The sequence below is a fragment of the Talpa occidentalis genome, unplaced genomic scaffold (genome assembly GCF_014898055.3).
Source record: "Talpa occidentalis isolate TD23 unplaced genomic scaffold, MPIMG_talOcc4v2.1 talOcc4.10, whole genome shotgun sequence".
In the NCBI taxonomy this organism is placed as follows: domain Eukaryota; kingdom Metazoa; phylum Chordata; class Mammalia; order Eulipotyphla; family Talpidae; genus Talpa; species Talpa occidentalis.
The window spans coordinates 17,775,865-17,801,442 of NW_023600993.1; the positions used below are offsets into that span (position 1 = coordinate 17,775,865).

Below are 25,578 nucleotides of genomic sequence, written 5' to 3' on the forward strand. Positions count from 1 at the left end.
TACTCTCTCAAGGAGCAAGGACCATAGCGCTTCTCAACTAATGTTAGGACTAAGTACAGAACTGTGTATTTGGCATTGGGCAGAGGTTAGCAAAACTGTGTCTAAGGCTAAAAAAGTGTCAAACCCTGTCCCAAACCTTACCTCCAAACCCCAGGGCTTTTCAGAGGTCCTTGAACTAATACCCAACTGTTCAAAAAGGTAGTTTACACACATTCTCTAAGGAGTGGATTTCTCCTTTTATCTTTAAAATTATGCATTTAAAATAAGGCTTACCAAAATCACCCAGCCAGAAGACTCACCTGGAGGTTTGTTAAAAATTCATGTGCCAGGATGTCTCCCTAGACTCACTGAATTCATCTCCACCATGGGGAGCAGGGGAACATAGCAGCTGAGAAAATTAGAAAAATTTAGGAAACAGTGTTTCTTAGACTTTAATAGACATGTTAAATACCTGGGGTCTTGTCGAAATACAGATTCTGGTTCCTCCAGCTGGGGACGTTGGGGAAGTGGGCCTAGGAGTCTGCATTTCCCACAAGCTCCCAGGGAATCTCCAAGTGGTTCATGGAGTGATCACAGCCCTGAGTAGCAATAATAACTAAAAAATGATGATGTGAACTGAGTTTAAAGGTCTTAGTCATAACCCCCAGGTCTTTTGGCACCTTATAGTATGCAAGATTTTGTTATTTGTGTTCTCACGTAACTCTCAGGACAATTGTATGAGATGAACATTATCCCCTTTTATATATGAGGGTCCCAGCAACCTGGCAGTCAGGCTGACTCCTGCAAGGGAAATTGTAGCTTCCCATGCATACCCATTTATGGCAGCTCTCAGTGCACGCTCACACATGCGTTTCATCAACAAATGGATTGTCTACCCACAGAACTGCTAACGATGCCCCCAAAAGAGAAGAGAAAGTATGGTCGCACCATCAGTTCTCTCCACCCACCTGAGGCTGGGTTTCTGGTTATGGAAGTGCTTTGGTAGCACTTTCAAACTGTGTCATGCCTTACAGAAGTTTCCACTCTGGAATCTCCCCTTAAGTTGTCCCTGCCAGTCACTCTAACCATCTCAGTTCACATGAGTGTCTGTCCTGTTGGATGAAACCCTGTCATCTTAGATTTCCTTTCCTGTCTGCCTGGGTGCACACGCTAATTTTTTGCTTTTCTACTTTTTTATTTTTCAAAAAAATTTTTTTTAAGATTTATTTTTATTTATACAAGAGCTGGGGTACAGGCCAGATGCGTGGGAGGGTGAGAGGATTCACCAGAGACACAGCAGGGAGCAGAACAGGCAGATGGACCAAAAGCACTGCTGAGGGGAGCAGCAGACGAGACAGGAGAGGTCTGCCTTGCCATGTGACAGTCTCCCTGGCTGTCTGGGAATCGAACTGGCGCCATGGAGGCTGCGGACAGCTTCATAGCGCTGCGCTCAACCCGCTGCACCACCGGGGAGGCCCTGCTTTTCTATTTTTGACTGTAATAATTTCAAACTTTGAGAAGAGCAAGAATAGCACATAGTAAAATGGTATAGCCACTTTGGAAAACAAGTTGTTGGTTTCTCTAAAGGTTGATAAATTTGCCATATGATCCTGTAATTCCATTTCTAGGCATTTATCACTTCCCAAAACTGAATGCACATATCTAAACAAATACTCATGCACTGATGCTCATAGCAGCAGCATTCACAATAACCAAAAGGTGGAAATAATCCAGATATCCATTAGTGGATGCATGGATAAATATAATATGATAAAACCATATAGTGGAATATTATTCAGTCATAAAAAAGAAATGAAGTGCTGATACATGCTACGATGAGGATAAACCTCAAAAACACTGTAAATGAAAGAAATCTGAACTATCCAGATTAGGTTAATCCACAGAAAATAAATTGGTGGTGGTGGGCCTCCCCAGTGGCTCAAGGGGTTAAGCACCGCACGATAAAGCGATCCAAAGCCTCTGCAGCATGAGTTCAATCTCCGGCCAGCCAGGGAGCAACCTGCATGGCTCAGCAGACCTCTCCTGTCTTGCCTGCTGCTTCCCTCAGCAGTGTATTTCAGTCAATTGGCCTGTTCAGTCCCCACTCTGTCTCTGGTGGATCCTCTCACTCCCCGCATCTCTGGCCTGTACCCCAGCTCTTGTATGCATAAATAAATAAATCTTTAAAAATAAATAAATAAATAATTGGTGGGTGCCAGGGGCTCAGAAGAGAATGGAAAAGGGAAGCGACTACTTAATGGGCATGAAGATTTCTCTTGGGATGATGAAAATATTTTGTAACTAGATAGAGGTGGTGGTTGTACAACATTGTGAATATATTAAATACTATGGAATTGTACACTTTCATATGATTGATTTTATGTTATGTGAATTTCACCTCTGCACTAAAATTTGTGGGACATTATATATATTTTATTCAGCCACTTATGCCAAGCAAATGTTTCAGTATGTGTCCCCCAAGAACAAAGACATTTTAGGTAACTCCAGCAAAATGATCAAATTCAGAAAATTTAATGATAATACCCTACTATTGTCTAAGCTACAGTTCACATTCAAATTTTGCCAATTTCCCAATGATGTAATTTACAGCAATTTTCCTCCGAATTCAGAATCGAGGATGATAGAAAGCATTTAGTTGTCAAGTCTCTTTATTCTCCTTTACTCAGAAATGATCCGTCTTTAAACTTTTCTTTTTCGTCATTCCTAATATTGCCATTTTTTGAAGACTATAGACCTTTCGTATTGTAGACACTCTCTCGATTTTTGTTTGTCTGATGTTTCCCTGTGATTAGATTCGGTTTACACATCTTTGGCAAGAAATACCGAAGAGTGATAGGGACCTTCTCAAAGCCTCACATCAGCTTGTCCAATTACTAATGATGTCCACTTTAACAACCTGGTGTCTGCCATGTTTCTCACTGTAAAGCTACTACTTTTATCACTGTATTTAACAATAGATATGCTGTTTTAAGGTCTACCAAAACTAAAACTAATTTATACAATTTTTTTTTTTTTTGGTCCTGCTGCTGTTCTTAGCATTCATTTATTCAATCTCTACTTAGTCTGGTGGGGAGATAAGGCCAAATATATATAATATGTATAACATGTGTATATTGTAGAGAATAATTTAAGAGTCTTCCTTCAAAGAGCTCATTATTTTATAGGGATGACATGTTTCAAAATCCCCAAATTCTGGGGTATTGATTTTGTATTTCTCTTTTTTTTTAAAGATTTATTTATTTATGTATACAAGAACTGGGGTACAGGCCAGAGGTGTGGAGGATGAGAGGATTCACCAGAGACAGAGTGGGGAACAGAACAAGCAGACCTACTGAAATACGCTGCTGAGGGGAGCTGTGGGTGAGCCAGAAGAGGTCTACTTCACCATGTGTGTATCTCCCTGTCCAGGGATTGAACTCACGCTGCAGAGGCTGCAGATGGCTTCATAGGTTGCATCTTAACCCCTTACGCCACCAGGGAGGCCCAATTTTGTACTTCTTCTTATCTGTTCTCTGAGCTGAACATAGGAGAGGACTTTATGAAAGCCAAGGATGGAATATAATCATTTTGGCCATGAAAATCAAGCAGTTGTTAAACTTTCTTGCAAATAGTAGAATTAATGAATCTAGAATATTCAGCTGGATTAAGCAAAGAGCTTAAATAATAGTATAGTGGCTAATGCACAGAATTTTGTTATAAAACCTGTTTCAATATTTTGTGCTTTTAAATGATAATTGCTTTTTCTTTTAGTTTAATATTTTTAAATGGACTGATTCTTTGAAATCTTGGATAAAACTCAAATTATAAAGGAACTGAGAGAATAATGACAAGTAAGTACCTCACCTGGAGATGTGGTTAAGCTGCAGTTATGTGACTGTGAATGTACTTGTTTTCACTTATTCATTTCCCCTTATGTGATTCATCTTCATTGTTCCCAGTGTGAATTGTCAAAAGGAGGGGGAGAAAGTACGCTGACAAAAATACAGTTCTTGTGCAACTTCCAAGTATTTAGCACACTGTGCCACTTTATTAATTTTGAACACCAGGAAAATGACAATATTACAGAGTTAAAGAACAACATATATATGGCTCAGATATTTGCAAAGATAATTTCCATCCTATTATTTGCTTGATTTGCATAATTTCAAATTGATTTTACTTTTAAAGTGCCCTATTGTACTGAAAAAAATTATTTTTAATCACCTGACAGATGCAGGCTCAATTTTTTAACAATTTCACAGTCCCATCGAATAAATACGCAGCAATGCTTTCAGCACCCCTTTCCTAGAAAAGACCCTCATCACAGCCACCATACAGGAACACATGAGTAAGCAGTCTTGGGGGTAGGGAGGAGTTAGTAGGTATTTTAGATCATTGCTGTTCAACTTTTTTTTAATGTTTATTTGCTCTCTTCTGTCTTCTCTTAGGCCTGGTGACATTCCTATATCTGTCAGTTATGAGGTAGTTTTAAAACTACCTATTGTACTACCTATGTCATACATATTCACTTTAGAAAAAGTAGAACATAGCATAGTGAAAAAAAATTCATAGCTCCCATCCAGAAATAGTTATTGTAAATCATTGTGTGAAATTTTTTTTAAATAGTGTATCTTTTTTAAAAAGATTTATTTATTTAGGCATACAAGAACTGGGGTACAGGCCATAGGTTTGGGGGCTGAGGGGATTGACCAGAGAGAGAGTGGTGAACAGAACAGGCAGGTCTACTGAAATACACTGCTGAGGGGAGCAGCGGGTGAGTCAGGAGAGGGCCGCTGCACCATGTGGGTAGCTCCCTGGTAGGCTAGGGATCAAACTTGTGCTGCAGTGGCTGCAGATAGCTTCATAGGTTGCGGATAGCTTCATAGGTTTTGTCTTAACCTCTTGTGCCACCAGGGAGCCCCCCGCCCCCCACTGTATGTTTGAAACTTTAAAGGCATGCTGTACTCCCTTTCATATGGTAAAGTACACGATTGACCCCCTAACAACATGGGGGGTACTGACATCAACCCAGCTTAGTTGAAAATCCACATATACCTCTTGATTCTGAAAACGTAGCTATTAAGAGCTTGTGTTTAGTCAGAAGAATTCCTGATCACATGAACCATCGGTTAACACATTTTGCACACTATATGTAATATATACTGTATTGTTACAGTAAGGCCAGCTACAGAGGAAAATGTTATTAAGGCAATCCTAAGGAAGAGAAATACTTTGACAAATGCTATATTTATCAATGGTGTAAGTTTATATCACCTGTTTAGAAAAAAATCCACAGATGGGGCATCCCTGGTGGCACAGGTGGTTGAACGCTGCACAGTGAAGCTTTCCGCAGCCTCTGCAGCGTGGGTTCGATCCCTGCGGGCCAGCCGGCGAGAATCCCACATGGCGCGGCAGACCTCTCCTGTCTCACCTGCTGCTCCCCTCAACAGTGTATTTCTTCAGTGTGCCTGTTCTGTTCCCGGCTCTGTCTCCGGTGAATCCTCTCACCCTCCCGTGCATCTGGCCTGTACCTTGGTTCTTGGATAAAAATAAATAAATCTTTAAAAAAAAAATCCACAGATGGGCCTCCCCGGTGGCGCAACGGTTGAGCGCTGGTCTGCGAAGCTTCCCGCAGCCTCTGCAGCATCGGTTCAATCCCCAGCTGCTTCCCGGCCACCGGAGGAGGGTCCCACATGGTGCGCAGACCTCTCCTGCCACCCGCTGCTCCCCTCAGCAGTGTGTTTCAGTCCTTTTGCCTGTTCTGCTCCCCGCTCTGGCTCTGGTGAATTCTCTCACCCTCCCGCGCTTCTGACTGTACCCAGTGCTTGTATAAATAAATAAAAATAAATCTTTAAAAAAAAAAAAAGAAAAAAATCCTGTTGAAATGAATAAAAATATTTATTAAAAAAAATCCACAGATGGGCCTCCCCGGTGGCGCAGCGGTTGAGCGCTGGGTTGCGAAGCTGCCCGCAGCCTCTGAGGCGCCGGTTCAATCCCCGGCTGCTCACCGGCCACCAGAGGAGGGTCCCACGTGGCGCGCAGACCTCTCCTGCCGCCCGCTGCTCCCCTCAGCAGTGTACTTCGGTCCTTCTGCCTGCTCTGCTCCCCGCTCTGGCTCTGGTGAATTCTCCCACCCTCCCGTGCTTCTGACTGTACCCAGTGCTTGTATAAATAAATAAATAAATCTTTTAAAAAAAACAAAAAAAAACCAAATAGCTTTAAAAAAAAAAAAAAAAATCCACAGATGAAGTGGATTTTGAAGATGAAGTTTGAACAGGCTGTTCAAACCTGTGTTGTTCAAGAGTCAACTCTGTGAGGTGTGTGTGTGTCTGTGTGTGTGTGTGTATGCAGTGCCGCTGTATGGATAAGGGGTTGCAAGCACCCTCCCCAAAGTTGACCTGGGTAGACAACAAGGATGCCAGGCAGAAGCCATCATTTGCAACTTGCTACCCCACATTTTTACTTAAGTCTCAATTCAGCAGGGACACAGTAACATCACCAAAATTTGGGGGCAAAAGCAAGGCACAAGTCTGTTAGACCCACATGTTGGCATTGAGTCACAAAGGCTCAGGGACTCCCAAGGAAACAAAGGAAATGATGGAACTACAAACAAAATCCTAGGGTAAAAACTGCTGAGCTCGGTAGCACCAGTAGCATTTACCAAGACTGTTGGGGGCAATCCAATGCCAAGGACTTAACCTTCTAGTTCATCCCTCCTACAAGATAAAAGCTGTGGTCACACACACTGTTCAAAATAGAACGTGAGGCTGGGAGGGCGCAGCAGGTGCTGCCATTGCTCCACCCACAACACCTCATCATTTCAGTGCACCCTGGCCTGGTAGCCAATGGCCAGGCCAACCCTTGTATCTTTGAGAGCTGCCTTTGAATCTGACAGAGCACAAGTGCCTGGGGGTTACCTGTGCTCCAGAGAAGTTCTAAAGATATACCTGTTAGGTGTGGGGTATAAGTACCTCAGATCCCTGAGCCCTTAGTCAGGATAACTGTGGACTGTGTGTTCTACACCCCTTCCTGGCACTGCATTGCAGGTGTCACTGTGGTCGCTGGTGTAATAATACACCTTTATGGACTGTTGTCAGAGGTTGTGTTCCCCCAAATGTATATGCTGAAACCTCACCCTGAGGTTATGCTATTTGAAGGTGGGGACTTAAGATTATAAAGAGGCACTAAATACAAACTTCCAGCTAAAATAAATCATTCCCAGGGAGGTAATGTACAACAGGGTGGCAGGCGCAGACAATATTGTCTGGTACCTTTGAAAACTGCTAAGAGAGTAGGTTTTGAAAGTTCTCATCACCAGTAAACAAATGATGACTAGGTAGTTGTTAACTAAATTGGCAGTGATCATTTCAAAGTACATACCTATATCAAATCAATATATCATCCACCTAAAACTAATACATTCTGATACGTCAATTATATCTCAATTTTTTTTTTTTTGTGGGACCCTCGCCGGCGGCCAGGGAACGAACTGGCTCTGCAGAGGCTGCAGGCAACCTCGCAGCCCAGCGCTCAACTGCTGTACCACCAGGGGAGGCCCCAGTTATATCTCAATTTTAAGAGAGAGAGAGAGAGACCTTAGAATGCTTCCTTGATCCATCTGCCTCATGAGGACACAACCAGATGTCAGCCATCCATGCATCTGGAAGCAGGTTCTCACCAGACAACAAAGCTGCTAACACCTTGATTATGGGTTCCCAGTCTCCAAAACTGTGAGACAGAGATTTCTATTGTTTATAAGTCCCCCACTCCTGGTATTGTATTGTGGCAGCTGGGATGGACTAAGCTGCCTTCCGCCCCTTTCCCTGGCCTGTCCCTGCAACTCCTGACTACCCAGCCACCCTGAATCCTTACCATAGGGTATGCTCCTTTAGGGGACTCAACTAACAGAAAGGTAGAGAAACTTGTCAGAGTGGGCAGAGAGTAAATAACAGAGCTGAGCTGGGAACTGTGGTGCCTCCCCAGAGTCAACTTACTTCATTTCTAAGATGATTTGCCTCTCCAACTTGGGGATCCCCTGGAGGGATCCTGAACTTTGTGCTATCAGGGATCAAAGAGGTAGGGGGAGGAGGCAACTTTTCAGGCCCCATGGCTCAGCCCATGCAGGTGACACCCCTGCCCCAAGGAAAGTTTCTTCATCAGCCCCAAGTCCTGTTTTCATCAGACCACACATTGTCCTTTTGTCTGTCCAGTGAAGCTGACTGTATTGGCCTTTCTAGCCTTTTTCCCCTGGATACAAATGCCCAGACTCAGGCAGCCAGAGAGTGGGTGGTGACCTGAGGCCCAGACCTAGGCTGCTCGCCCACTGCTGCGGACAGGAGCAATGCCTGCCTTTGTTTCTGAACAGCCTTCCTGTTGCCTTGGCCTGGCAGAAGCCAGGACTTTGCCCTCCATGCGGCAGATGGGCAGAAAGTTTGGGCAGTCTGCATGCCTGGCACAGAGCCCCAAGAAGACACACAAATGTCTTTGTGGTGGAGGCCAGAGCTGAGCCGTGCCACAGAGAGCCTTGTGATAGCCTTCAAAAGGATGAGGCATCTTTCCTTTCAAAGGGAAGCCCAAGTTTCAGAACCACTAGGGAGTAAGTAGCCAGACAACGTGAAATCATTATGCTTTGTCCCTCTAGGGCTGAGTGTGAGGTTGCAGATTCCCCAAGGAAAGCATGTGATTCCTTTCTGTAAAGAATGATTCAGTGCAGAAATGTCCATTTTGTTCTCCCAGTGATAGGGGGATTAGCATCACTGTCTTGAACATATAAACCAAAGCAGCATCCCTGATCATCGGATAACAAAAAGAAACCAATTCTGGAAGGCTCTGTGAAGGAGGAGGGATAATGGTGTTCAGGCTTGTGGGGGAGGGGGCAAAACAATTTTAGGTAAAAATCTCTCTTTTATGTGGCATCGACTTTAGCCTCACCCTGAGCCCACAGGTCATTACCTGGACTCTCTATGGCAATCTGGAGCCTGCTGTGAGCAGGAGGCAGCTCCCTCCTCACACTGTGGCTCTAGGCTCCTCTGGATTTGCAGCGAGGAGCCAGGTCTGTGTGGGTGGTCGGCTGCCCTGCCCTCTGAGGCCAGCGTGCCCCTGGGCCACTCTGGGACCAGTCCTCTTCAGGACATCCTGTAGCTGAAGGGCACCCAGGCCTTCCTCTGGAAAGAGGTCATATGCAGTTCAGCCCATTCGACACTTTCTCCTTTCCCCCAGAACCTTCCCTACAACTCTTGATGGCTCCTTCCCCTCAAGCCTGGCATTGCCTCCCCAGCTTTCCTTCCCTATTGCCCCTGTAGAGAAGTGCACAAACTCTTTTCATAGAATGCTTTCACCACTAATTGCAGGGAGACTGACTAGGAGAAAGAATAGCAACAAATATGGGAAAGAAGATTTTTTTTTAGCTCACAAACTCACAGAATGGCGATGCGCGGATTAAATCCGGCCCAAGGAAGCAAAAGAAGTGGTAGAATGGCCAAGTCCCAGGATCCGCTGAGCTGCACTGCGCCTGTCCTAAGGCCTGGTGATGTTCTTGCTGAGTCAGAGCTGCTCAATAGCGATGTCATGCAGATGTGTATGTGATAAAATTTCTAGCAGCCCATTTTAAAAAGTCCAAAAGAAACAGGCAAATTCATTTTAATAACCTATTTTATTTGACCAAATATTATCATTTCCACATGTAAAGGATATTAAAAAGGTCATGACATTGCTTACAAGTTCTTCATCCAAAATCTATGATGCCTGGTATAGGTTTTGCCTGTCTCAGTGAGAACTGGCCACGCTTCCAGCTGGCTCTAGCCACAGCTGGATGGTGGCCATCCTGTTAGAGAACGTGGGTTTAACGTGTCATCTTTTATCTCTTGGCTTCTCTCTGCAGGATGGGAACTATCACTGTTCCCATTTTACAAATGAGGAAAATGAGGCATGTGTGGTTCAGTAACCCATCAAAGTGATCAGCAATGGCCAGTGGCTTTATTAGGAAACAACCCTCCTTGTATCCTGGGTTGCCACTTCTGACTCCCAGGCAGGCTGACTCAGGCACACTGAGTACCGTCCCCAGCTTTCAGTTTTCTCACAACTGAAGTGAAGGAGATAAAATATTGCCCACTGTGAGCATGTTTGTAAGGCTTAGAGATTGCATATGTAGAGGCCTATCGTGTGACTCACAGACTGAAAGCAGCTTAATAAATGTTGGCTGTTTTGATAGATAGGACTGACCTGAATGACTCTGCTTCCTTGGGTCTGTGAGCCTAAAGTGGCAGCTCTTTCTCTTGTCAGTCTTTCCCTGTGCCCAACACCTGCTTGCATCACTCAGCTGCCACAGCCCTCACCTCTAGACAGCTCCACATTCCTCCCCTCAGACCAGGAATCTTTCCTCTAGCCCTGTCTTTTTCCTGATGAGACCTGCTTTCTGCTGGGTGACCAGCAAGCTAATGGAATCTCAGCGTAGCTTTCCTAGTTACCTGTGATCCATAAAAATGACTGCAAAACTCAGTGACTTCAAACAACATTTACTTTGTTTATAAATCTGCAATGTGGGCATAAATTCAACTGCCAGCTTAGAGAGGGTGTTGGGCAGCCATTCTCTGCTAGGCCCTGTACAGATTCCGCAGACATAGAAATGAATCTGATTGAATCCCTGCTTCTCAAGAGCCAAGAATGTGGCAGAAATCATCCCAGGAGATGCCTGCCTGCAGCCCCTGGGCCAGCCGTTCTACCCCTTAGGGGCCTCAGCTGCCAGGATTTCCCTGTCAATACGTGGAGTGGAGTTCTTATCCCAGTAACTTCAGTGTCTGCACTTCCAGAGGCTTGGGAATCCGTGATGAGGCTGGGAGGGCAATATTGCACCTGAGTCTCAGTGGGACATCTGATGGGAAAATGTACCAAAGGGATTCCCAGTGAGTAATTTCATTTTAATCTTGAAAATGGATTTTTTTAACTGAAAAAACTTTGCTCTGGTTAACCTTCCCTATAATTGTCCCTTTAAATGTTCCCTGTTCTACTTTAAATGTAGTTAATTTTAAAAGTTCCACATCTTCTGGGGGCTCTTGTTCAAGATGACTAAGTATTTGTGCTTAACCCCCCTGAAGGGGGGGGGAGTAATATAATACTGTATTAAGCTGTCATATTGGGATGCCACCAAAATACCAGAGCAGTGAGGCATTTTGAAGTGAGAACAACAAAATCTCATGAAACTGTAGGACTAAGTCCTGTATAAATAACCCAGAGAAAGTGTGTCCCCCAAAAGCGAATTTTCCCAGAAGAAACATGGAAAAACCTCAAGAGAAAAGGCAGCAAGAGCTGGGCAAACAAGTGAGCAAGGGCGTGTCAACTAGGTAATTAGTTAAAGGGCAGCAAAACTAAACCCCGCTTCTAGAGACTGACTCTAGAATTTTCTTCTCACAAAAATCTGTGAGGACCTGGTTTTGTTAAGGAAGTTTCCCCTTGGGAAACACCCTGAGTGGGTAGTACACCTACTCTTTCTTGAGTAGTGGCCTCAGGTAACCTTTGTTTCATGGCCCTCCATATTGACGTTCAGGAAGGGAAGACCACCTGGCTTCTTGTGCCACTTCCTGTCCCTCTCACAACCACTGGAGTGGAGCTCACCTCATCAGAAGGCACAATTTTGTTCATAAAGTTATCAACTTATTGTTAAAATACAGTGTTGGTGAAGATGGAGGTAAGCAGGAATTCCCTTGTGCTGTTAGTAGTATAATGTGGCAGTCTCTGAAGGCAGTTTAGCAATAGCTAACAAAAATTTGTGCTCATAACCTCTTACCTACCACTTCTACATCAAGTAGTATAACTTACAAAAATATTTGCATGCATGTTCAAAGATATATGTGGAAGAAAGTTTATTGCATCAGTCTGCTAAGCAGTAAAAAAACCCAACAAACAATGGGGCCTCCCTTGTGGCCTAGGGGTTAAGTCTCAGCGCTATCACCACTATGGCCTGAATTCAATCCCCAGCCAGGTAGCTAACCCACATGGCACAGCAGACCTCTCCTGTCTCACTTGCTGCTCCCCTCAGCAGTGTATTTCAGTCAATCTGCCTGTTCTGTTCCCTACTCTGTCTCTGGTGAATCCTCTCACTCCCTGCACCTCTGACCTATACCCCAGTTCTTCCACACAAAAATAAAGAAAAATCTTAAAAAAGAAAACAACCTAAATGTCCTATAATAAGGCATGATTAAGTACATAAAGTACATATAAGTACTATGTACATGTAGAATACAGTCCTATTCTTTAACATGACACATCTGTATATTCTAACATGAAAAAGCTCTACACTGTATTTCAAAAAATCCAAAAAGTCACAAGTAAATATGTCTGGTATGATGCCATTTCTGTCATTCATTCAACAAATATATTGACCAGTGGCTACATGGTAGGCCCTGGATCAAGGCTGAGGATGCAGAGTTAAAGCAACATGCCAGTGGGCTGCTAGACAGTAGACAAGGCAGTGGACACAGAACAAGGCAATTGCATTGCCGTGCTACAAAAGAATAAAGGAGGTGATGAAAGTGTGATTGGGGAATGGAAAGCTTCTCTGAAGAGGTGATTTAAAAAAAATTTTTTTTAAATATTTATGTATGCATACAAGAACTGGGGTATAGGCCAGCGGTATGGGGGCTAAGAGGATTCACCAGAGACAGAGTGGGGAACAGAACAGGCAGATTGACTGAAATTCACTCCTGAGGGGAGCAGCGGGCAAGTCTGGAGAGTTCTGCTGTACCACGTGGGTCACCTCCCTAGCCTGGCCGGGGATCAAACTCATGCTGCGGTGGCTGCGGACAGCTTCATAGTGTGGCCTCTCAACCACTTGCACCACCAGGGAGGTCCCAAGAGGTAATATTTTTGGAGACACTGAAGGATGAGAACAATCCAATGGGAGCTATGAGAAGATCCTCTTGGGCTGAGGGAAATCAGTGCAAAGATCTGGACGAGGGAAGTGACTTTGTTTTTTCAAACAGGAAAACAAACAGCAGGATAAGAGGAAGGCTGGTGTGAGCTAAAGAGGACAGGCGGTGTTGGCCCAAGAGGAGAATGTTTGAAGGTGACATTGGTGCAGTGATGGGTGCTGCCCCATCACAGCTGCAAGCAGAGGCATGGGGTGGGTGGGCGGACAAGTGACTAACAGGCTGAGGTGTTGAGTGCCCCAAATGTGGGTGCTGACATTATCAAGAATGAGGACCAGGGCCTCCTTGGTGGCGCAGTGGTTGAGCGCTGGGTTGCGAAGCTGCCCGCGGCCTCTGCGGCGCCGGTTCGATCCCCGGCTGCTCCCCACCACCAGAGGAGGGTCCCACATGGCGCGCAGACCTCTCCTGCCGCCCGCTGCTCCCCTCAGCAGTGTACTTCGGTCCTTCTGCCTGCTCTGCTCCCCGCTCTGGCTCTGGTGAATTCTCTCACCCTCCCGTGCTTCTGACTGTACCCAGTGCATGTACAAACAAACAAACAAACAAATAAATAAATAAATAACATGCCTCTATTAAAAAAAAAAAAAGAATGAGGACCAGAGTCAAATGGGAAGGAAGACAGAAAGCTAGGGGATTAAATACCCACTGAGTAAAGAGGAGCAAGAAGGCAGCTGGCTGGTGGCTGCATGGAGTGAATCTGAGGGCTGGAGGGCTCGCAAGACCTCCCATAGTCATTCAGGTCTCTGGGAGAGAAAGGTGAACTCTTTTGGGAATAGCTCTGGGGAGCAAAGTGGACATCTATACCCCTTCCCAGGGAGGAAGGGATTTTTTTAATGCATAAAAAATGGTTCGGAATGATATGTACCAACCTAGAAACATATCTTGGTGTGGAACTAGAATTGGGATGGGAGTGCAGGGGGGGTTTCTTTTAACTCTTGATTTGACTATTTTTTGAATAAATGAATGTGTAGGCATAGTTTTGTAATTTTTAAATAATGGCCATAGAGAATAGGATTAATGGGGGGGTAGGAGGGGTGGGAAGCCAAACAAATGTTACTTCATCCTCATCACAACTACTACCAGTGATCTTCACAGGCAATTACAGATCTCATCCTGAGATATATTGGCTGACATTACAGGGTTTCCCCAGATCCTATAAGATCAACCACTAGGCATCTCTGATAAGGAGCTCATCTTTCTAGTCACTGTTGCAATACCAGTAATAAGGAGTAAGAAACCATAATGGGTCCAGAGAGGCCATTAGAATTGATTGGGTAATCCAAGATATTCTGAAATTCTAAAAGAGGTGTGATTATGAATCTATCATCCAAAAACTTATCTTGACAAGACCAAAAAGAATTATCTTTGGAAGCTGATGATCAAAAAAGAGAGAGTTTATGTAATGTGGGCCACTTCCAAATCTGTCTCTAGTAAAAATGCTTTATCCTTAAGTGTCTGCTTCTCCTCAGTCCCTCATTTGCCCTTCTTTATGGGGAGATTCCTTTGTTGGATCCTAGGAGAACATTCCAGGGGAAAGAAGTCTCTGGGCAGGGCTGCCTCACAGGTGGTGTCATGGTTTAGGATGGATGTGGTTCTTGCCTGCAGGTGGCTTACAGTCTGGCAATGTTTTTCAGGAAGAGCAGGTGACACATCCCCCGGGCACTGGCTTTACAAGGCAGCTCTGCACCCCTCCCCAAATATAATGAATCAGGTTCTTGGCCAGGAATCTACAACACTTTTAACAAGATTCCCCAGGTGATTCTTCTACATAGTGAAGATTGAGAAATATTGACACAGGGGCTTGGCTGAGGTTTTGAAGGGTCATTTCAGCAGCCTGAAATCAGCACGTGGGCAGCTCATAAAATGTCCTTCCTCCTTCTTGGGCAAGTGGCTTGACAGATGTCATTCATTAAGTTGAATTACTACTTAAAAAACATAAAGATGTAAAGGAAATTGGCAGGCCAAAGTTGTAGCATTGTCATTGAAGTTAGCTGATTTTTTTAAGTCAGCTAAATGAAAACAGGGCGTATCTTGGAGGTTTGCGTAAAATGACGGATTTTTCAAATATTTTTTAAAAGTCAAGTTAAGATAAGTCATCCCTCAAATCCCTGAACGTTCTGAACCCTGTGATTTAACCTTTAGATTTTAAAGTCCGGTGGCTAAACTTGAAAAACAATTCCAGATGTTCTCCCATAACACAAGTATGTCACTTGGCCCTCCCTAGAATAAACCAGGAAACTAAAGCAGATGAAGCAGAATCCGATCCCAGCTATTGGGGGCCTTGTTTGTGGAACAAATGAAAAATCATTATATGTTTTATTACACTTTCAGAATCATTTACAACTGCCTAGTCAGTCTGAGTTTGGATTTTCCTTTGAAATAAAAAGCCCTGTAATAAAAAATAATAGCACAGGATACTGTATTTGAAGAGAGGTAATAGAACTGTAAAAAAAAATAAAAATAAAAAAATAAATTATACCACTGTTGTTCTTTAAGATTCATTCAATGGTCACTTAAAAAAAAACCAAGGGCCTCCCTGGTTAAGACACAACCCATGAAGCTGTCTGCGGCCTCTGCAGCACGAATTCAATTCCCTACAAGTTTGATTCCCCACACGGCGCAGCAGACCTCTCCTGACTCACCCGCTGCTCCCCTCAGCAGTGTACTGCGGTCAATCTACCTGTTCTATTTAGTATCTTTGTTCTCATGGAGCTATTTGTTCTAGCCGAGAAGGAGATGAGAAACAATATATAGACTATCATGTGGTGAGAGATGCTATGAAGAAAAATAAAGCAGGGAGTTAGGAGGTAGAGAGTGGAATGCGTATTTGGGGTCAGGGGCAGGAGGATGATTGCTATTAATTTTAGATGGGCCAGCCAGGTGAGGCCAAGGTCATGAGGAGTGAGGCAAGCAGATAGATAGGGGTGAAGGGGAGGGGAATTTGGGGGTGAGGGCAGCGTGGATCTGTTCTGGCAGCCAGACCAGCAAGGACAAAGGTCCTGAGGCAGAGGTGTGCTTGGTGCATTTAAGGAACAGCTAGGAGCCTGCCAGCTGGTGTAGCATGAACAAGAGGGGTAGTAATAGGAGATGAAAGTTAAAAGGTGGCAGGGAATGACAGACCACATAGGTTTAGATTTAGATTGTGGGCTTAGATTTAGATTTTGCCAGAGCTAGAAAGCCGCATTAGAGGGTTACTGAGCAGAAACACAACCTGACCTGACTTATGATTTGTAGGTTGAGAATGAAGAGTGGGCCACAGGTGAATGCAGAGAGGTTAACTAGGAGGTCACTGAAGGAATCCGGGTGAAATTGGTGAGAGTTGCACTAGGGGGGTAACCGGGAAGGTGGTGACAGCTGTCGGACCCCTCCCTCATCTTCTCTTAGTTGTCAACTGAAAAGTTGACTAAGAAAAGATTTCTCTGTAAAGACATGGTCTAGAGCAAGCCCGGGTTTACTGAGCAGCTTCAGGTTGCCTTCTGCCACTGTCCAAGTCTGCTCTCCACTAAACCTTCCAAGAGAAGGGTCTCCAAGTTGGGAGTCATATTCCTACCCAGATTAATTCCATCTTTGCCCAGGGAAGCAATATCACCCCCAAAACTTTCACTGGGAAAATGCCATAACAGCTCTGCTCTCTATTCCTTGAGCTTTTAAAGGCAGTGTCTCCTTGCTCCCAGGGAAAACACACTTGATGGGCACAGATTTATGAATATTCAAATGGACAGAGAACTTGGCTCAGGAAACTGGTTTACCTAGAATAGTATTGACTATGACAAACTGTAGGACCACCCTTTCCTGAAATCCCTGCATCAACATATTTGCAAAGGCTATTAAATGAAACAGGTAGCCCTCCCAGTGAGCCTTGATTTTTAAAAAGGCCCTCTGCAGAATGCCTCAGAGAGATTCTCAAGGTAATGCCTGAGGCACAGAGAGATGTTTGAGGCCAAGGTGGAGTAGGAGGAGATGTTTATATCGTTAGGCTGCTGCCTACCATCTCCATTCATTCATTCACCAACTTGTTTATTGATCCATTCATTCATCTCTTATTTTTTTTGGAAGCTACTGTGTACAGTTCTGAGCAGTGGGGTATGGAGACTTAAAAACAAAAGCAAAAACAAAATCCAGACAAACCTTGCTTGAAAGGAGCTAGCACAGTTGACAACGAATGCCACCTTCATTCTTTGTCCTAAAGCTGAAGACTTTCCTCCTGTCCCTAGGGTGAAGGGAGTACAATGCCCAGGACAAAGGTGGATGCCTGCAGGGCCCTCGTACCTCTGGGACATGGGGATCTTCTAGATCTGCCTTCCATCCACAATGAGGTTCTCTCTCAGAACATGTAGCGTCTCCCACAGAGACACTACATACTTCCTATCTTAATTCTTAAATTGAAGCAGAAGGAATTCAAACTAAATGGAAAGAACTTTCTCATCCAGAGCCGGAGCCCTGGAAAGCAGCTTGTGTATTCACTGGCTTAAAGTATTTTTTTAAAATGCTCGTCATGTAAATGTGAGGAGAAAAAAATTCAGGATGCAAATGTATACATACAGAATGATCCCTATTTGGTAAGAAATAATGTATTTATACACACGCACATATGTGTAGAGAAAATACTGGAAGGAAATGCAGCTAAATGTTTCGGAGGTTATCTCAGGATAGTGGGTTTATAAGATTATTTATGTTTCCTTTATCTTTTCTTCATTTTCCACATTTCCTATACTGAATATCTATTAGTGTTCTGTTATCATTTAGAAGTAACTTTTGAAAACTGGTTTTTCATTATTGCCATCATTTTTGTCAGACTCTATACTCAAATTTTACAAAAGTCCCATAGAGACCTTTAGAAAGCTGCTGCTAGGTTCCAGTAAATTCTCAGTGGTGATCCTAAGTCCATCTTCGTTTTATAGTAGACCTATAAAGGAGCAAAGCAGGATCCCAAGAGGGGCAGAAGAAGAATGTGGTCAGGGCGGCGGTGCCCTTAGTGATAAAGGACAGTTCCAGAATGTGTGCACCCCTTACTCTGGCGAGGGTCTGGTTAAAGCTTAGATTCTAAATGACTTCCCTGTGGGACTGACCTGTGGCCCAGGCACTACAGAGGAGCAGCAAGGGTGGAGATAGAGGCCTGTGTTAGGATCCTGACTCTAAGACTCACTAGCTCTGGGAGACTAGATCCCTTATCACTGCCCCAGGTTCCTCATCTATAAGTCAGAAACGGTGCTCTCTACCTCGTGGACAGTGTTTTGCACAAAGCAGGTCCACCTGAGTCCTCGATAAATGTTAGTTTTTCACAAGCCTAGCGCTCATTCCCCCAGTTTCCTCCGTACTCACACTTCAGTACCTGCCAGCCTTACTGGAATCTATCAATGCCTCTCTTATTCCAACTGCCCCAAGCACAGTCTCAACTCACCCACATGTAGATGTAAATATTGTCCAAGGGGCCTCTGTTTGCAAGAAGGCCTAGGAAAATACTAGGTCTTTCTTTGCTGGAGAAACTTACTTTGCACTTAAAAAAAAAAAAAAAAGGTAAGGTGTCTTTGGTTGCAATGTTTGCTTGGGGGCTGAGAATTAAAAGTTATGTTTCCGAACCCACCAAAATAATTTTCTATGAAAATTTCAGCTTTAAAAATGAGTGAAAAGAACCTTGGAGGAGGAAAAGAAAAAAATTGTTTCAAAGACACTTCAAAGGGTTTCCTTTTACACAGATAGAAGGAGAGGGGCTGGCAGGGAGCAAAGGGGGAGGACAGAGATTAGGGTGGGAGAAAAGACCCACAAGAAATGCATCGTCAATTCACAAACTCTGTCTCTGTCAGTTCTCTGATATCTGCCGTGGAGGAATAGGGGTTCCTGGGCAGATGCGAAGTGTCTCCCTTGCTCAGGTAAACCCCAACAATTTAGGGAGGGAGAAACAAGTTAGGATAAATTAAAAAGACAGCTCCCCTCATTTCAGCCCCAGTAGAGGGTGGGGAGGGAGGTGGGCGCTGCTGGAAGGTGCCCACCTGGGCAGGTGCTAGGGCCCACGTCCAGAGTGTTTCTCAGTGGCCGCTGTCTCCAGGGTGATTGCATGGCTTAATTATACAATCTGGTTATTGACTGTCAGTCTAGACAGAGTCTTAACTGGAGTGGTTATCACTGAGGTTAAGACAGCAAAAGTAAGGACATACCAAATGTTCCTGGGGCTTCCAGGCCTTTCCCTGGATGTCCTCAAGGTGTGACCTGGCTGCCGGCCTCCCTTGCTCCCTGGGTCCATCCACAGCAGCCTGGCTTCCTGCAAGCCCTTTTCTGCTGTGGATGGCTTTGTTCCAGCAAGCAACCTCAGGGGATTCTCTCTATAACACCATCATTTTTGAGCAGTGTGTTTTGGTCCCCACTATTAAATGCAAAAAAGCTACAAATAAATGCATGACGCTGACAGTACCCAAAGGTCCTGCATTGCTAGAGCTCCCATGGGCCCTTTACTGAGCCCGAGAATGACCAGTGAAGTATGACTCAATGGGCTCATTTTATAACAGAGAACAAGGATCCACGAGTAGTAACTGGATCCAAAGACACAGAAGTGTTGAGTAGTATTAAGGCAACCAAGTATGAAATGTGAAGTAAATAATACGGTATCTAACACAGAATAAATAAATAAATGTTCTCCAATTTAACATGTAGACTCTGGTCAAACTGAGGCTATTTCAGGCAACCAGCTTGCTATTTGTACACTTTTGTGTGCTTTTCCACCTGTGACTGGTTTGACAGCTGTTTGTTCATTCACTCATTCATTTATTTATTCACTCAACAAATATTTTTTGATTGGCAGCTGGGTGCAGCCTAAGAGGAAGGGAAAGAAGAAAAACGACCTGCTAGAGTTTTGAGGGGGAAGCAGGAAAGAAGGGATTCCAAAGCAGCTGCAGACACAAGGGTAGCTGGAAGGGCCTCGTGAAGAACACCCACAGGCCTCAGGGGAGGGTGGGAGAGGGAACCCTAGGGACTAGTGAGAATTCTCTTCTGGTGCAGGCAATATGGGTCTGAGTCTAGAGCTTCTAGAGCTGAATTTGCAAGTAGGTTCCTTGCTTTGAATTGTTCTGGGTTAAGCACAACGGATTCTACTAAGCTGTGAGTTTGCATATTCTTGGGGTTTGAAATTCAGTTGATGAAATTATAGTCGTGGTTTCTTGTCGCCTCTGGGAAATTAGGGAGGTAGGGCTCAGGAGTCAGTCCTGACTCTGAATTCTGGCCCCACCACCTGTCAGCTGTGTGACTGTGTTCAAGTTACTTAACCTCTCTGAGCCTAGATTTTCTCATCTGTACATTAGGGATATAAATGCCTTTACTTTAGAGTAAGTGTAATAATGCAGGTGTAGTGCTGTTGTAAAGATTAAGCAAAATGGTGCAGGTATAATGCTTAGGACATAGTAAGCATCAAAGTTAATAGCTAGTAATAAAAAAACAACTCCCCCAAAAGATCATTTTTTAGGAGCTTTAGAGTGGAAACAGACTAGATGAAATTTCTAGGAAATCATTTTTTCTTTTTATAACCATCCAGGCATGAGAAAAGATAATTATAATTTTTCAATTTGCGATAGTTACCTTACCATAGCTTGTTAAGATTTTGGTGTCCTTTCCCCACATTTGGTTGATGCATATATTTTTAAATCTATTTCAAAGATTGTACTAGCTTTTAACTAAGTGATAATAAATATGTCCAGGCTTATAATTATTATGGTGACCAAATTAGGCATATTATATTTCTGATTTGAAGCAGAAAGACAAAGCAGGGGGCCAAAGCTTTCCTATTCAGTAAATATCTTTTTGAGGTGTACTCACAATTTTCTCAGCCCTCTTAGCTGTGTGTGGAATAAAATGGTTAAGGATTCTGGAGATGTAGATGCCATTTGCCAAGAATGGCTTTACATCTTGGAGAGGACACATGCTTATCTCAGAGATTTAACTTAAAAGACAGGAGACATGTAACTCTTTATATTGTCTTAACTGCAGCTCTAAAAACAGAAATCATGTTTGGGGATAATTGACCAGCTAACTCTCTTGATTCAAAAATCCTGAAAGCAAACCAAACTTTTTTTTTTTTTTTTTTTTTTTTTTACAGAAACAGCAGAACAGATCCTTCCAGAAACCACATGGTCTGTTATTATTGTTTTAGGACCAAGTGAAGCTATTTTAGAATCAATATTTAAACATTTTTATGAAGTGAGCCATATGTCAAATAAAACAGGACAAAAGGAATAGAATTGTGAAGAAGAAAACACAGAATATCTGTTTATGGTGTCACTTTGTATGTCTATTTCCCTCTAGGCGAAGTTTTTCTTATGATGGTTGATGTGATTCCTTTGATTGCGTTGTCAGGACCACTAGAACAGGTAAGTAATAGATGATTTTGATTGTTACTTTACCCATATGCTATGTCTTCTCCCATAAATACCTATTCATTTGTGTAGTTATCAAAGTAATTGAGTAACATCAGTGAAAGTCTGAGCAATGGAAAGAAAAGAACAAAACAAAAAAATCCACTCAACCCCCTAGCACAGCACTGGTGTTTCTGTGTCAATGCTTCCCTTTTGTCCAAGACTCACAGGATTTGCTGCACACACCAGGTAATCAAGTTGGTTGAGTTTACCTCCCGCCTCCCTCTTTACCAGTTGTTTGACCTTGGCCAAATTGCTTCAAATCTCTGCAGATCAGTTTCTCACCTGTAGTTGGAAGGTGATAATAAGAGTAACTCTGTCATGGTTAGTGTGACTCAGTGCCTCACCTGTATGATGGAGAAGATAAAAAAATAACTCTCTGTCTTGATTAGTGTGAAAATAAGCTGAAATAGTGATCACTTAATAAATGATAGTTAATGGCATCATTACCAGAAGTTAGTGTTGGTTTTCTCTCTCCAAGAAAACTGAAGATCAGCCGAGTTAAATGGCATTCACACTCCTGGCTGCTGGTGCAGTGGTGTTCTTTAAGACAAATGAGAAATGGTACACTTCTGCTTCTCAAGAGGGTTAAAACTTTTAAGGCACAAGAAGTCATTGCCTCCTGATGTGATGCAGCAGGGAGTACACAGTGTCACCTGTGACTTAACCTTCTTGGCAAAAGTGTTTGTTTTTTTTTTTAAAGATTTATTTATTTATACAAGCACTGGGTACAGTCAGAAGCGCGGGAGGGTGAGAGAATTCACCAGAGCCAGAGCGGGGAGCAGAGCAGGCAGAAGGACCGAAGTACACTGCTGAGGGGAGCAGCGGGCGGCAGGAGAGGTCTGCGCGCCATGCGGGACCCTCCTCCAGTGGCTGGGGAGCAGCCGGGGATCGAACCGGCGCTGCAGAGGCTGCGGGCAGCTTTGCAACCCAGCGCTCAACCCCTGCGCCACCGGGGAGACCCTTGGCAAAAATGTTTAACTGGAATGAATCACACTTTTCTCTGAAGCTTCAAATTTATAGGACAGGGAAGGGATAGAGAGGTCATGTTAAATTTCCATGAAGAAAAGTAATCAAGCAAATCTAGAATGTATGATGTGCTGTGGGAGAAACTGGTCATGTCTTTTCAACAAGTCAATGCCACAATAAAAGAAAGGCAGGAAAGGTGAAACAGTTGGGGGGATTGTTATAGATTAAAAGAGTCAAGAAAAAAAAAAGCATTGTTCATAGTCTTTATAGAGTACTGATTTGAACTTAAAAGCAGAGAACTGAATTTGTACAGAATATTTAGACAACACTAGGGAACTATTGCTAATCTTGCCAGATGTAATAATGGTTTGTGGTTATATTTTGAAAAAGCACATTGAAGAATTTAGGAATATATTGTCTTGATGTCTGTAATTTACCTAAAATGATGTAACCCCCCCAAAAGTGAAAAATATTATCAATTCTTTAATGTAGGTAGTAGGCAAGATATATGGGACCCTGGTGCCATTTTTTCTATGTTTAGGAATGTTAGAAATTTTTCATAATCAGTAATAACAAAGACCTTCCAGGAAGTAGAAGCTGTGCAGTAAGTTTGCTCCAGAGATGGCCTAGCGCAGTACCATGTCCAAACATCCACTCAGTGATAGGGATTCACAGCACATCTCCCCTTCCTCATTTCACAAAAGCAGGAATTTCATGTATATTTCATGAGGAGAGGACACAAAAATCCTGCATTAAAAACAAAGCAAAACAGAGACACCCTATACACCTAAGGAAAACTTCTCCAGCCATTCTTATAGAGGACCAAACCTAAAGCATCTGGTTTGTGGATTGCATAGCATTTACATGTGCAATAAATAAACAATGGGATGGTAACAATAATAATGTGTATTTATGATATAAACACTTTGGAACTCCAAGCAATTTTTTTAAAGATTCATTTATTTATGCATACAAGAATTGGGGTACAGACCAGAGGTGGGGGGAGGTGAGAGGATTCACTAGAGATAGAGTGAGGAACAGAGCAGGTGGATCAATTGAAATACACTGCTGGGCCTCCCCAGTGGCGCAGTGGTTGAGCGCTGGGTTGCGAAGCTGCCCGCAGCCTCTGCAGTGCCAGTTCGATCCCCGGCTGCTCCCCGGCCACCGGAGGAGGGTCCCACATGGCGTGCAGACCTCTCCTGTCGCCCGCTGCTCCCCTCAGCAGTGTACTTCGGTCCTTCTGCCTGTTCTGCTCCCCACTCTGGCTCTGGTGAATTCTCTCACCCTCCCGCGCTTCTGACTGTACCCAGTGCATGTATAAACAAAACAAACAAACAAATAAATGAATAAATAAAACATGCCTCTAAAAAAAAAAAAAAAAGAAATACACTGCTGAGGGGAGCAGCAGGTAAGACAGGAGAGGTCTGGTGGGCCATTTGGGTAGCTCCCTGATCAGGGATCGAACTCATGCTGCATTGGCTGCTGATAGCTTCATAGGTTGCATCTTAACCCCTTGCACCACCCGGGAGCTCCATCCAAGCAATTTCTAAGATGAGGATGGTTGATTTTGGTAAAGATTGATTTCTAGGGGCAGAGCTAAGTGAATTCTATAGAATTTCAGTCCCCTATTCCAGGCTCTGCTCTAAGTCTCTCATTTACAAATGAGAAAGTTTGAGGAGAATAAATTTTGCACCTCCAAGTTCATAAAATCTTTATTTTACTTTCAAGCCAAGTTCAAGGAAAATCACAAGTTTTCATTTCATTCTCTAACAGTTTCCAAAAATAACATCTTAAATATATACTTCTTAGACCAACCCACCACCCCAAGGATTTATTTTAAGCTAAGACACAACTAGAACTAAATAAACTCTACATATTGAAATGTAAATCTCAGTGAGAAAGGGTCCTTTTAATCTCACTGCCTATATCACTCAAGACACATAGATACCAAGGAGTGACCGAGAGTAGTGGATAACTGGCTTTATTATTATTTTTTCACTATTTGAGGCCTGGTAATGTGGATCTCTATATAATTATATGTAAAGATCTACTATCAGAGAAAAGTTCTGGCTCTTAATTCCTCACATAATAAAACTCTAGAACTCTAAGGACAAGTATTTCCCCAAATCATCCTGTTCTAAGTCTGTCTTCTACATTGGACATAAGAAGATGACTAGCTCATAGATATTGCAGAAAATTACTTTTTGAAACATAAAGTGCTGATTATGATAGTTTTATTGCTTTTGTGAATCCAATGTGCAAATCTTATAGGGGTTAGTAAGTATGTTAAAGAGCTCAAATATTTTCACCAACTTTCCACACTCATCTATTTCATGACTGACAAATTTCCCAGAGCATTTCCTTGTATTTTAACTTCTTTGAAAATTCCAGCTTGCCCACAGCCTGTCTTCTTTTAGATATCTTGATTTAACACTTTTAAGAGGCTAGACTAACTTTCTATCTAAAGAAAAAGAGAATTAATTCCATGTAATAGACACAAATCCTTTGAAACGATCCTTCACCTGACAGTTTTGCAAACAGTTTAAGGAGAAGCATTACATACTTGAGCCATTCTGACTCATTCACTTACAGGGAACATATCTGGGCAAAACCCAGATGTTGTCTGACTTACCTGTTTGTTCATGCTCTTTCAGAAGCTCTTGCCACTCGAACAATCAATCAACAGGTGGCTGGTTACTCAGTCCTCGGCATGAAGTTGGCCTTAAACTGGAACTGGAACACAGCAGGGTCCTCCCCTGCCGTTACTTACAATTTCTTAGTCGACAGAGAACAACACAAAATAGTCCATAAGTGAGGTTTGGCTGCAAGTGCTCTTCAATTTATTAACTCTGGAACAGCCGAAGAAAGTCTGAGGTCATTGAATCAAGTCTCGAAAAATACATTAGGCCAAGATGATGTGTCAGTCAGCTGCCGATAGCTGCTATTTATTAGGCACTGAAGCCATGCCAGGCACTGGGCTAAGCATTTTTTAGACATTTCTCGTTTAACCTTTGAAAAATGTTAGGAATCCCAGCTTCATAGAAGGAACCACAAAGATTCAGCAAGTTTAAGAACTTTCCCAAGGTCACTGCTAGCAGGAGGCAATGAGAGTAGGGAAGTAGCTTGCTTGTTCTCTCCGCTGCCCACACTGTGCTCCTCCCTAAGCTGGAGGATGGGGAAGAACAAGGCACTGGGAAAAGGAAGCAAGGATAGCCCCCAACTTTCAGGCCCTCATAGGGGAAGGCCTTCTGGGGAAGCCACAGGTGATGTGTATAATTTTTTTTTTTAAATATTTATTTATTTATATAAGC

The 25,578-nt window shown here is 43.3% G+C and overlaps 1 long non-coding RNA gene across 1 annotated transcript in view; it reads right to left on the minus strand.

Moving 5' to 3' along the window:
* Positions 1-25,368, minus strand: part of LOC129145358 (uncharacterized) — a 67,004-nt gene extending 41,636 nt beyond the window's left edge. Inside the window, exon 1 of the long non-coding RNA XR_008550875.1 lies at positions 24,900-25,368. This is a non-coding gene — a long non-coding RNA (uncharacterized LOC129145358). The remainder of the gene's footprint in view (positions 1-24,899) is intronic.
* Positions 25,369-25,578: the final 210 nt, after the last annotated feature.